Source organism: Salmo salar, chromosome ssa04 (assembly GCF_905237065.1).
Source record: "Salmo salar chromosome ssa04, Ssal_v3.1, whole genome shotgun sequence".
NCBI classification, from domain to species: Eukaryota; Metazoa; Chordata; class Actinopteri; order Salmoniformes; family Salmonidae; genus Salmo; species Salmo salar.
The window spans coordinates 83,488,666-83,499,700 of NC_059445.1; positions in this window are offsets into that span (position 1 = coordinate 83,488,666).

The following is an 11,035-nucleotide window of genomic DNA, read 5'->3' on the forward strand; positions in this document are numbered from 1 at the left end:
GACTCACCAACTAAAACTATTATCTAACCCCCTATAGGTCCGACTCACCAACTAAAACTATTATCTAACCCCTATAGGTCCGACTCACCAACTAAAACTATTATCTAACCCCCTATAGGTCCGACTCACCAACTAAAACTATTATCTAACCCCCTATAGATCTGACTCACCAACTAAAACTATTATCTAACCCCCTATAGGTCCGACTCACCAACTAAAACTATTATCTAACCCCCTATAGGTCCGACTCACCAACTAAAACTATTATCTAACCCCTATAGGTCCGACTCACCAACTAAAACTATTATCTAACCCCCTATAGATCCGACTCACCAACTAAAACTATTATCTAACCCCCTATAGGTCCGACTCACCAACTAAAACTACTATCTAACCCCCTATAGGTCCGACTCACCAACTAAAACTATTATCTAACCCCCTATAGGTCCGACTCACCAACTAAAACTATTATCTAACCCCTATAGGTCCGACTCACCAACTAAAACTATTATCTAACCCCTATAGGTCCGACTCACCAACTAAAACTATTATCTAACCCCCTATAGGTCCGACTCACCAACTAAAACTATTATCTAACCCCCTATAGGTCCGACTCACCAACTAAAACTATTATCTAACCCCCTATAGGTCCGACTCACCAACTAAACAAAATACGGGGGGGGGTTTTCTTCAAAACATCACATAACGTCTTCCAGATATCTGAGGACACCCTTCCCTCTGAAGGTCGGACCAGTCTGTCACAAGGGTGGAAAAGATGACGGATTACCCACACTGATTGACAAAGTCTAAAACTTCAAGGGTGACCTCCTCCTCCTCCTCTTTATATTATTGATATGGGGCCGCTGTAATAGTCCAGAAAAGGCTACATATACCAAGGGGATAACTGGACTCTCATCCATAAAGCCACGGAGCCAGTCACACTCGCAGAGGACACGATTTGGATAACTCCCCCCCCCCAGTGAATTGATGTCATGATCCTGGTGCAGAAGGAGAACCTCTTGGCGGGGGCCTTGTGAGCTTAGACCAATGTCAAGGGTTCTCATACCACACTGCATGTTGGGAAGGGAGCCAAGAACTCCCTGCCTGGTGTTGCCTCTGAGAATTGATGGGGGGGGGATATAGAGAGAGATGAGACAGGGTGGGAGAGATATAGGGAGAGACGAGACAGGGTGGGAGAGATATAGGGAGAGAAAGGAGAGATACGAGGAGGAGAGAGCGGAGGAGAGAAGGAATAGTGAATATGACAATTGTTGAGAAAGGAAAGTTTGATGGCTAGGAGGAGGGAGAGAAAAGAGGTAGAAGGAGATAGAGGGAGACAGTAGGTAGAAAACAGACAAACAGACAAAGTAAAAGAATGGTGATACAGAGACAGAGAAAGACTGAAAGAGACAGAGGGGCTGAATTATTGACAACACTGTGGAGATATGGTGTATCTGAGCATGGAGGCCGCATTCCTCTCAAAGCAGACAGGACAGCAGGGCAGCAGAGAAGGGGAGGGGGGAAAGAGACAGAGAGCGAGAGAGAGAGCGAGAGACAGAGAGACAGAGAGAGACAGAGAGAGTGAGACAGAGAGACAGAGAGAGACAGAGAGAGTGAGACAGAGAGACAGAGAGAGACAGAGAGAGACATTGACAGACAGACAGACAGACAGACAGACAGACAGACAGACAGACAGACAGACAGACAGACAGACAGACAGACAGACAGACAGACAGACAGACAGACAGAGAGAGACAGAGAGAGAGACAGAGAGAGAGACAGCGAGAGTGCTTTTGAATGAGCCAGGAAGAGATTGCCAGCTGTGTTTATCTGACCTCTGTCCAGCAGGCCACTCAGATCTCCACAGACCCAGCACCAACACACCTCTACACATGCACTGGGTGCTTGACAATATATCATACAGTGAACACTATCACATATATCATACACACACATATCATACATATCACTAATCATTACATATCACACATATATCATACACCTCTACACATGCACTGGGTGCTTGACAATATATCATACAGTGAACACTATCACATATACGGTTGCAAAATTCCTGGAATGTTCATTAAATTCCCTGGTTTTCCCAAACTCACGGTCGGAGGATTCAGAATCCTCCAACCAGGATTTCTGGAAAAACAGGGAATTTATTGAAAGTTCCCAGCATCTTGCAACCCTAATTACACAACAAGACTGAGGTCATATACATTGAAATGTTACATTAATTTTAAATGTACATTATTGTCCTGGCAAAGAAAATATAACTGGACCCCATTCTATGACATCAGAGCTCACACATCAAAACCCAAAGAAGTAGAGCATAGAAGAAGAAGGGGAAACTGAGGGTTCACTAGAGGAGGGGAAACTCTGAGCTTCACTAGAGGAGGGGAAACTCTGAGCTTCACTAGAGGAGGGGAAACTCTGGGCTTCACTAGAGGAGGGGAAACTCTGGGCTTCACTAGAGGAGGGGAAACTCTGAGCTTCACTAGAGGAGGGGAAACTCTGGGCTTCACTAGAGGAGGGGAAACTCTGGGCTTCACTAGAGGAGGGGAAACTCTGGGCTTCACTAGAGGAGGGGAAACTCTGAGCTTCACTAGAGGAGGGGAAACTCTGAGCTTCACTAGAGGAGGGGAAACTCTGAGCTTCACTAGAGGAGGGGAAACTCTGAGCTTCACTAGAGGAGGGCCTGGCTTCCAGAGTCTGCTTCACTGAAGGTCTGAGCTTCTGAGAGGGGAAACTCTGAGCTTCACTAGAGGAGGGGAAACTCTGAGCTTCACTAGAGGAGGGGAAACTCTGAGCTTCACTAGAGGAGAGGAAACTGCAGAGCTCACTAATCCTCCGGACCTGACCTTAAGCAATCAGTCGTGGATCCCCATACAGGCCGAGACACCCTGTGCAGCCTGATCAAAGCCTGTCAGCCTCCACAGCCTCCCACTCGGGCCTGAAATATGGCCTGGTGGTTTTAGCCAAGCCAGGGGACCCTCGACCTGAGCTAAACAACCAGGAGACAGACCCAGCTGCTGCCTTTACGCAGCTCTAACAGAGACGAAGGGAGAGAAAAGGCAGGGAGCAGGAGCTGTGAGGAAGATGGAGCATGGAGAGAGGCAGGGAGAGAGAGAGAGAGAGAGAGAGAGAGAGAGAGAGAGAGAGAGAGAGAGCAAAGAGAGAGGCAGAGAGAAGAAGAGGCAGGGAGAGGGAGAGATAGATGGGGGACGGGAGGGGTAGGAAGACAGAGGCAGGGAGAAGGGAGGGAGAGGGAGATGGGGTAGGAAGAGAGAGGCAGGGAGAAGGGAGCGAGACAGAGAGAGAAAGAGAGAGAGAGAGAGAGATGAGTAGGAAGAGAGAGATGGGATAGGAAGAGAGAGACAGGGAGAGAGAGAGAAGGCAGGAATGAGGACCAAGGAGGAAAATGGAGCATGGAGAGAGGCAGGGAGAGCAGTGGTGACCATTAGGGTGGGGACTATTAGGGTGTAGTGGGGTGGGGACCATTGGGGTGTAGTGGGGTGGGGACCATTAGGGTGGGGACCATTGGGGTGTAGTGGGGTGGGGACCATTGGGGTGTAGTGGGGTGGGGACCATTGGGGTGTAGTGGGGTGGGGACCATTGGAGTGGGGACCATTAGTGTGTAGTGGGGTGGGGACCATTGGGGTGTAGTAGGGTGGGGACCATTGGGGTGGGGACCCTTAGGATGTAGTGGGGTGGGGACCATTGGGGTGTAGTGGGGTGGGGACCATTGGGGTGTAGTGGGGTGGGGACTATTGGGGTGTAGTGGGGTGGGGACCATTAGGGTGTAGTGGGGTGGGGACCATTGGGGTGTAGTGGGGTGGGGACCATTGGGGTGTAGTTGGGTGGGGACCATTGGGGTGTAGTGGGGTGGGGACCATTAGGGTGTAGTGGGGTGGGGACCATTAGGGTGTAGTGGGGTGGGGACCATTAGGGTGGGGACCATTAGGGTGTAGTGGGGTGGGGACCATTAGGGTGTAGTGGGGTGGGGACCATTAGGGTGTAGTAGGGTGGGGACCATTAGGGTGGGGACCATTAAGGTGTTGTGGGGTGGGGACCATTAAGGTGTAGTGGGGTGGGGACCACTGGGGTGTAGTGGGGTGGGGACCATTGGGGTGTAGTGCAAGAAGTTTGCAAGAATTAAGTAGATATAGAGCTGTATATTCTCTAGTAGATATAGAGCTGTGTGTTCTCTAGTAGATATAGAGCTGTATATTCTCTAGTAGATATAGAGCTGTGTGTTCTCTAGTAGATATAGAGCTGTATATTCTCTAGTAGATATAGAGCTGTGTGTTCTCTAGTAGATATAGAGCTGTGTGTTCTCTAGTAGATATAGAGCTGTGTGTTCTATAGTAGATATAGAGCTGTATATTCTCCAGTAGATATAGAGCTGTATATTCTCCAGTAGATATAGAGCTGTGTGTTCTCTAGTAGATATAGAGCTGTGTGTTCTCTAGTAGATATAGAGCTGTGTATTCTCTAGTAGATATAGAGCTGTGTGTTCTCTAGTATATAGAGCTGTGTGTTCTCTAGTAGATATAGAGCTGTGTGTTCTATAGTAGATATAGAGCTGTGTGTTCTATAGTAGATATAGAGCTGTGTGTTCTCTAGTAGATATAGAGCTGTGTGTTCTATAGTAGATATAGAGCTGTGTATTCTCTAGTAGATATAGAGCTGTGTGTTCTCTAGTAGATATAGAGCTGTGTATTCTCTAGTAGATATAGAGCTGTGTGTTCTCTAGTAGATATAGAGCTGTGTGTTCTCTAGTAGATATAGAGCTGTGTGTTCTCTAGTAGATATAGAGCTGTGTGTTCTCTAGTATATAGAGCTGTGTGTTCTCCAGTAGATATAGAGCTGTGTGTTCTATAGTAGATATAGAGCTGTGTATTCTCTAGTAGATATAGAGCTGTGTGTTCTATAGTAGATATAGAGCTGTGTATTCTCTAGTAGATATAGAGCTGTGTGTTCTCTAGTATATAGAGCTGTCTGTTCTCTAGTAGATATAGAGCTGTATATTCTCCAGTAGATATAGAGCTGTATATTCTCAAGTAGATATAGAGCTGTGTGTTCTCTAGTAGATATAGAGCTGTGTGTTCTCTAGTAGATATAGAGCTGTGTGTTCTCTAGTATATAGAGCTGTCTGTTCTCTAGTAGATATAGAGCTGTATATTCTCTAGTAGATATAGAGCTGTGTGTTCTATAGTAGATATAGAGCTGTGTGTTCTATAGTAGATATAGAGCTGTGTGTTCTCTAGTAGATATAGAGCTGTGTGTTCTATAGTATATAGAGTTGTGTATTCTCTAGTAGATATAGAGCTGTGTGTTCTCTAGTAATATAGAGCTGTGTGTTCTCTAGTAGATATAGAGCTGTGTGTTCTCTAGTATATAGAGCTGTGTGTTCTCTAGTAGATATAGAGCTGTGTGTTCTCCAGTAGATATAGAGCTGTGTGTTCTATAGTAGATATAGAGCTGTGTATTCTCTAGTAGATATAGAGCTGTGTGTTCTCTAGTATATAGAGCTGTGTGTTCTCTAGTAGATATAGAGCTGTGTGTTCTCTAGTAGATATAGAGCTGTCTGTTCTCTAGTAGATATAGAGCTGTATATTCTCCAGTAGATATAGAGCTGTATATTCTCAAGTAGATATAGAGCTGTGTGTTCTCTAGTAGATATAGAGCTGTGTGTTCTCTAGTAGATATAGAGCTGTGTATTCTCTAGTAGATAGAGCTGTCTGTTCTCTAGTAGATATAGAGCTGTATATTCTCTAGTAGATTTAGAGCTGTGTGTTCTCTAGTAGATATAGAGCTGTGTGTTCTATAGTAGATATAGAGCTGTGTGTTCTCTAGTAGATATAGAGCTGTGTGTTCTCTAGTAGATATAGAGCTGTGTGTTCTCTAGTAGATATAGAGCTGTGTGTTCTCTAGTATATAGAGCTGTGTGTTCTCTAGTAGATATAGAGCTGTGTGTTCTCCAGTAGATATAGAGCTGTGTGTTCTATAGTAGATATAGAGCTGTGTATTCTCTAGTAGATATAGAGCTGTGTGTTCTATAGTAGATATAGAGCTGTGTATTCTCTAGTAGATATAGAGCTGTGTGTTCTATAGTAGATATAGAGCTGTGTGTTCTCTAGTAGATATAGAGCTGTGTGTTCTCTAGTAGATATAGAGCTGTGTATTCTCTAGTAGATAGAGCTGTCTGTTCTCTAGTAGATATAGAGCTGTATATTCTCTAGTAGATATAGAGCTGTGTGTTCTCTAGTAGATATAGAGCTGTGTGTTCTCTAGTAGATATAGAGCTGTGTATTCTCCAGTAGATATAGAGCTGTGTGTTCTCTAGTAGATAGAGCTGTGTGTTCTCTAGTAGATATAGAGCTGTGTATTCTCCAGTAGATATAGAGCTGTATATTCTCCAGTAGATATAGAGCTGTATATTCTCTAGTAGATATAGAGCTGTATATTCTCTAGTAGATATAGAGCTGTATATTCTCTAGTAGATATAGAGCTGTGTGTTCTCCAGTAGATATAGAGCTGTGTGTTCTCTAGTAGATATAGAGCTGATAACGAGACATCCGTTATGGGTACGAGACAACGAGACGCCCATTATAGGTACGAGGCAACAACACGTCCATCATAGGTACGAGGCAACAACACGTCCATCATAGGTACGAGGCAACAAAACGTCCATCATAGGTACGAGGCAACGAGACGTCCATTATAGGTACGAGGCAACGAGACGCCCATTATAGGTACGAGGCAACGAGACGCCCATCATAGGTACGAGGCAACGAGACGCCCATTATAGGTATGAGGCAACGAGACGTCCATTATAGGTACGAGGCAACGAGACGCCCATTATAGGTACCAGGCAACGAGACGTCCATTATAGGTACGAGGCAACGAGACGCCCATTATAGGTACGAGGCAACGAGACGCCCATTATAGGTACCAGGCAACGAGACGCCCATTATAGGTACCAGGCAACGAGACGTCCATTATAGGTACGAGGCAACGAGACGCCCATTATAGGTACGAGGCAACGAGACGCCCATTATAGGTACGAGGCAACGAGACGCCCACAGACAGACAGACAGACAGACAGACAGACAGACAGACAGACAGACAGACAGACAGACAGACAGACAGACAGACCAGACCAGACACTATGTTTTCTCTTCAATATTGAAAAATATTGAAAAATATTGAATACAATTTAAATATAATTGTGATGTTATATATGACTATAAACAAAGATCAAATTGTGGGATGTGTAATAATTTAAAACACAAATTCCTTTCTACACATGACTCTTTCAAAGGTAGTTTGTGGCTATTTTCTCTGCTGGAACGACGGGTGCTCACATACCATCAAACCCCTGTGTCCACATTAACTTTGCATGACGCTGCATACTGTTAAGCAACTCAAAGGGATCGCTCATCACAATGTGTTGTTTAAATGACACCACTCAAATTACAACACTATACACACACACACACACCAGCCTCCACCCTGGTCCATTCATCTGCTGTGTGCATTGTCTGCAACTCCAGAAAATGAATTAGTCACACACATGTTTACATGTGTACACAAACACGCCCAGCTATAAATACACTGACACACACACACACACACACACACACACACACACACACACACACACACACACACACACACACACACACACACACACACACACACACACACACACACACACACACACACACAAAGACACACATACGTAATCTACACTGGTGGTCCTGCACGGGGGGGAGCTAATGTTCTCTCTCTTAAGTCTCTCGCGGGCAGGCGAGACAAAAGAGACATTTCTGCAAGTAAACAAGACATCGTGTTTGGGCACCGTACCTGAGAAAGCATCCCCCCCCCCACACACCCATCAGAGCAAAGCCAACCACGGTCTTTCAGAACATCTCAGAAACACTAGATCAGCTTCACAACATAAGACCCAGTCTAACAATAGCCATCCGCACCTGCTTTATCACTGTGGTAGAGTTACAATGTTTTCACTTTAACTAAATATTTTAGAATCTTTTTCGTTCATCATTTATTTTTTTATATTTTTTTTTATTTAAAGGGGGGCAACATGAAGCAGATGTCAATGTGGAACTCTCTGACCACATGGGAGAAAGATCTGAACCTGACGTGGGTCATATGTGGAACTCTGCTGTGGAGTTGCCCTGTCTCCCTGTGCGTGTGTTGTGGTGGGAAATATCTCCGACCTTTCCCCAGTGAGTCTAACCAGAGTTCCAGAGGTCCTACTCCCCCTCCCTCTCAGGCCCTCTCCCTTTGGCCTGGCTTGCTAGGTGTGTGCCTGACCTGCCTGGTCTGGCTGCTTCGGTGCCCTGACAAAAGAGAAGGGAGAGAGAGAGCAACAAGAGGTACGGAAGAGAATGAAAAAAAGAGGGAAGGGAAGAAGAGAACGGCTCATTCCCAGGCGCCGTGTCTTCTGTGTGCTTTTATTGGCCTCCTTAATGACGTTGTGTCTGGAGGGATTTTTATCAGAGGCCAGAAAGCAAAATGAGCTAAAGACTCTTATGAACAGCTTTATGGGTATAGATAGTGTTTTATCTTAAAATCAAGATGAAAATGTCACGGTTGTTCATTGCTCCGGCTTTTCCACTCCCATTCCCAGTTCTGGAACATGTGGAATTCCCAGGCCAGGCTGTAAATTGTCTTCCGGGCCCGACATCTTTTCCTGAATACCTTTTCACTTGGAAAAAGGGCAGGAATGTGAGTTTTTACCTATGTCCTTTTGAAAAACACATAGGTTTGCATCCCAAATGACACCCTATTCCCTATTTAGTGCACTACTTTAACCAAGGGCCCATAGGGCTATAGAATGGGAATAGGTTGCCATATAGGGCACAGCCGTGAATGATTTGTTTTCAGTCCTTGGATACAATACATAACTTCTGGCTTTAACTAACATGATTCGGGACACAATGAGAAGCAGTGTTGTGAGAACATTAAATATCCCGCTGACTTACTGTATGTGGACAAACATTAGCTGGTGTGATTAATCAAATACATTGAGGTTTCATTCAGGTCTGAAAGTTTACTGTAAAATTAACTAATGATTTATGTTATGAGGAAGTGTTAAATAAGCAAACAATATGCCACTTCCATTGGGTAACCTACGTACATTTCACTTGTGTTGATGAATGGACTCTCCATTGAATTAACGAACAAACTAAGTTTGGGTGTTTTCAACACCGTGACCTGGAGATTCGGGTTATTACAACCGCAACTAATGGGGGTAGCTAGCTAGCTTTAGCTTGGTACCTAGCTGGCACCAATACAACCAGCAGGTTATTACAACCGCAACCAATTAGGGTAGCTAGCTAGCTTTAGCTTGGTACCTAGCTGGCACCAATACAACCAGCAGGTTATTACAACCGCAACCAATTAGGGTAGCTAGCTAGCTTTAGCTTGATACCTAGCTGGCACCAATACAACCAGCAGGTTATTACAATAGGCTGTTGTAACATAGAACGTGCGTTCTTATGTAAATCATGAACATAAAAAAATGGGTTATATTTGACTTCTACACATGGGATAGGATTTACAGCTGTACTGTTCATACATCATGTAATGTCTTGAATGACGTAAACTGCCCTGAGCATTTGGGTCCACAGAGCAAAATACATCTGAGGTGTTTTACATTTCTTCTGCCAAAAAAAAAAAAAAAAAAGCCTTTTATGAAGGAATATTGGGTAACGTCCAAACGTGTGACCCTACGAAAGAGTGACTAACGAAGTAAATGTTGACCAGCTGCCTTCATTGACTGAAAAACAGAAATGTTTGTTTTCACTGTGAGAGGAGACTTTCCAACGGGCTGATTTCTCCTGTCCACACGGCCTTTTGAATGTATCCACCTGTGTCTCTTTTTGATTGTGTGTGTCGTCCCCCCCCTCCCCAATTTGTTTGCTCTCTGTGATTGCATGCCTTAATTTCACTGAGCAGGCTCTGGCAGCTTTTTATCATTTCTCCCCTCCTTTTGACAGTCCCTCAGTCTTGTGTAAAGGCACACAATGCGGCCCCAGCCTGCTCACCTTTTCAGGGCTCCTGAAGCGAAACTACTAATGCACTGGCGGCTCCCTCGCGACCACGCCTTCCTACCTAGAGCTGCATGGTCCCGTGACAGCACAGGCCCCTTCACTTTGTCTCTGTGTTTGTCCAAAAATTGTTTCAATATGTATTTTTCAGAACGGTAATGTTGACATAATAAATCTTGGTGTCAGGGAACACAGAGCCAAGGGCGAGGCCTAGAGATGGACCTCCCTACGGGTTTTTTTTTCTCTGACTAGCTGGATGTCTCCATCTCATTCTCAAAGCTCCTGTCAATGGTCCTGAAGCAGACTCCGAGTACAATACCAGAGTATTTATACTCCCAGTACAACACCATAGTATTTATACTCCGAGTACAACACCATAGTATTTATACTCCCAGTACAGCACCAGAGTATTTATACTCCCAGTACAGCACCAGAGTATTTATACTCCCAGTACAACACCAGAGTATTTATACTCCCAGTACAATACCAGAGTATTTATACTCCCAGTACAACACCAGAGTATTTATACTCCCAGTACAATACCAGAGTATTTATACTCCCAGTACAATACCAGATCCTCTCTGTCCTCCTTTAAGCCTATGCTTCCACTGACAGTTCTCAGGACTGAGTTGTTGCCCTCCCATGTTCAGACAGGGTGTAAGTCTGCCCACAAAGAAAACAACATTAAGAAAATCTACATATCTAGCTACATACAGAGATACTGGGAACATGTTTTCTCCACATTCACTCACTGCAGCAGGCTCTGAAAATGGAGAGGTGGAGGAGAGAGGGAGGAGAGGAGGAAAGTGGTGGGTAGACTAAGAAATGTGTGTGTGTGGGGAGGGGTGGTTTAGTGAGAGAGGGAAGGGAAGAGGCGGGGTAAGAGATGGTAGTCCCTAGACACACAGGAACAGTGAATTTTTCGTCGTTTTCAACCAGAGGCCTAG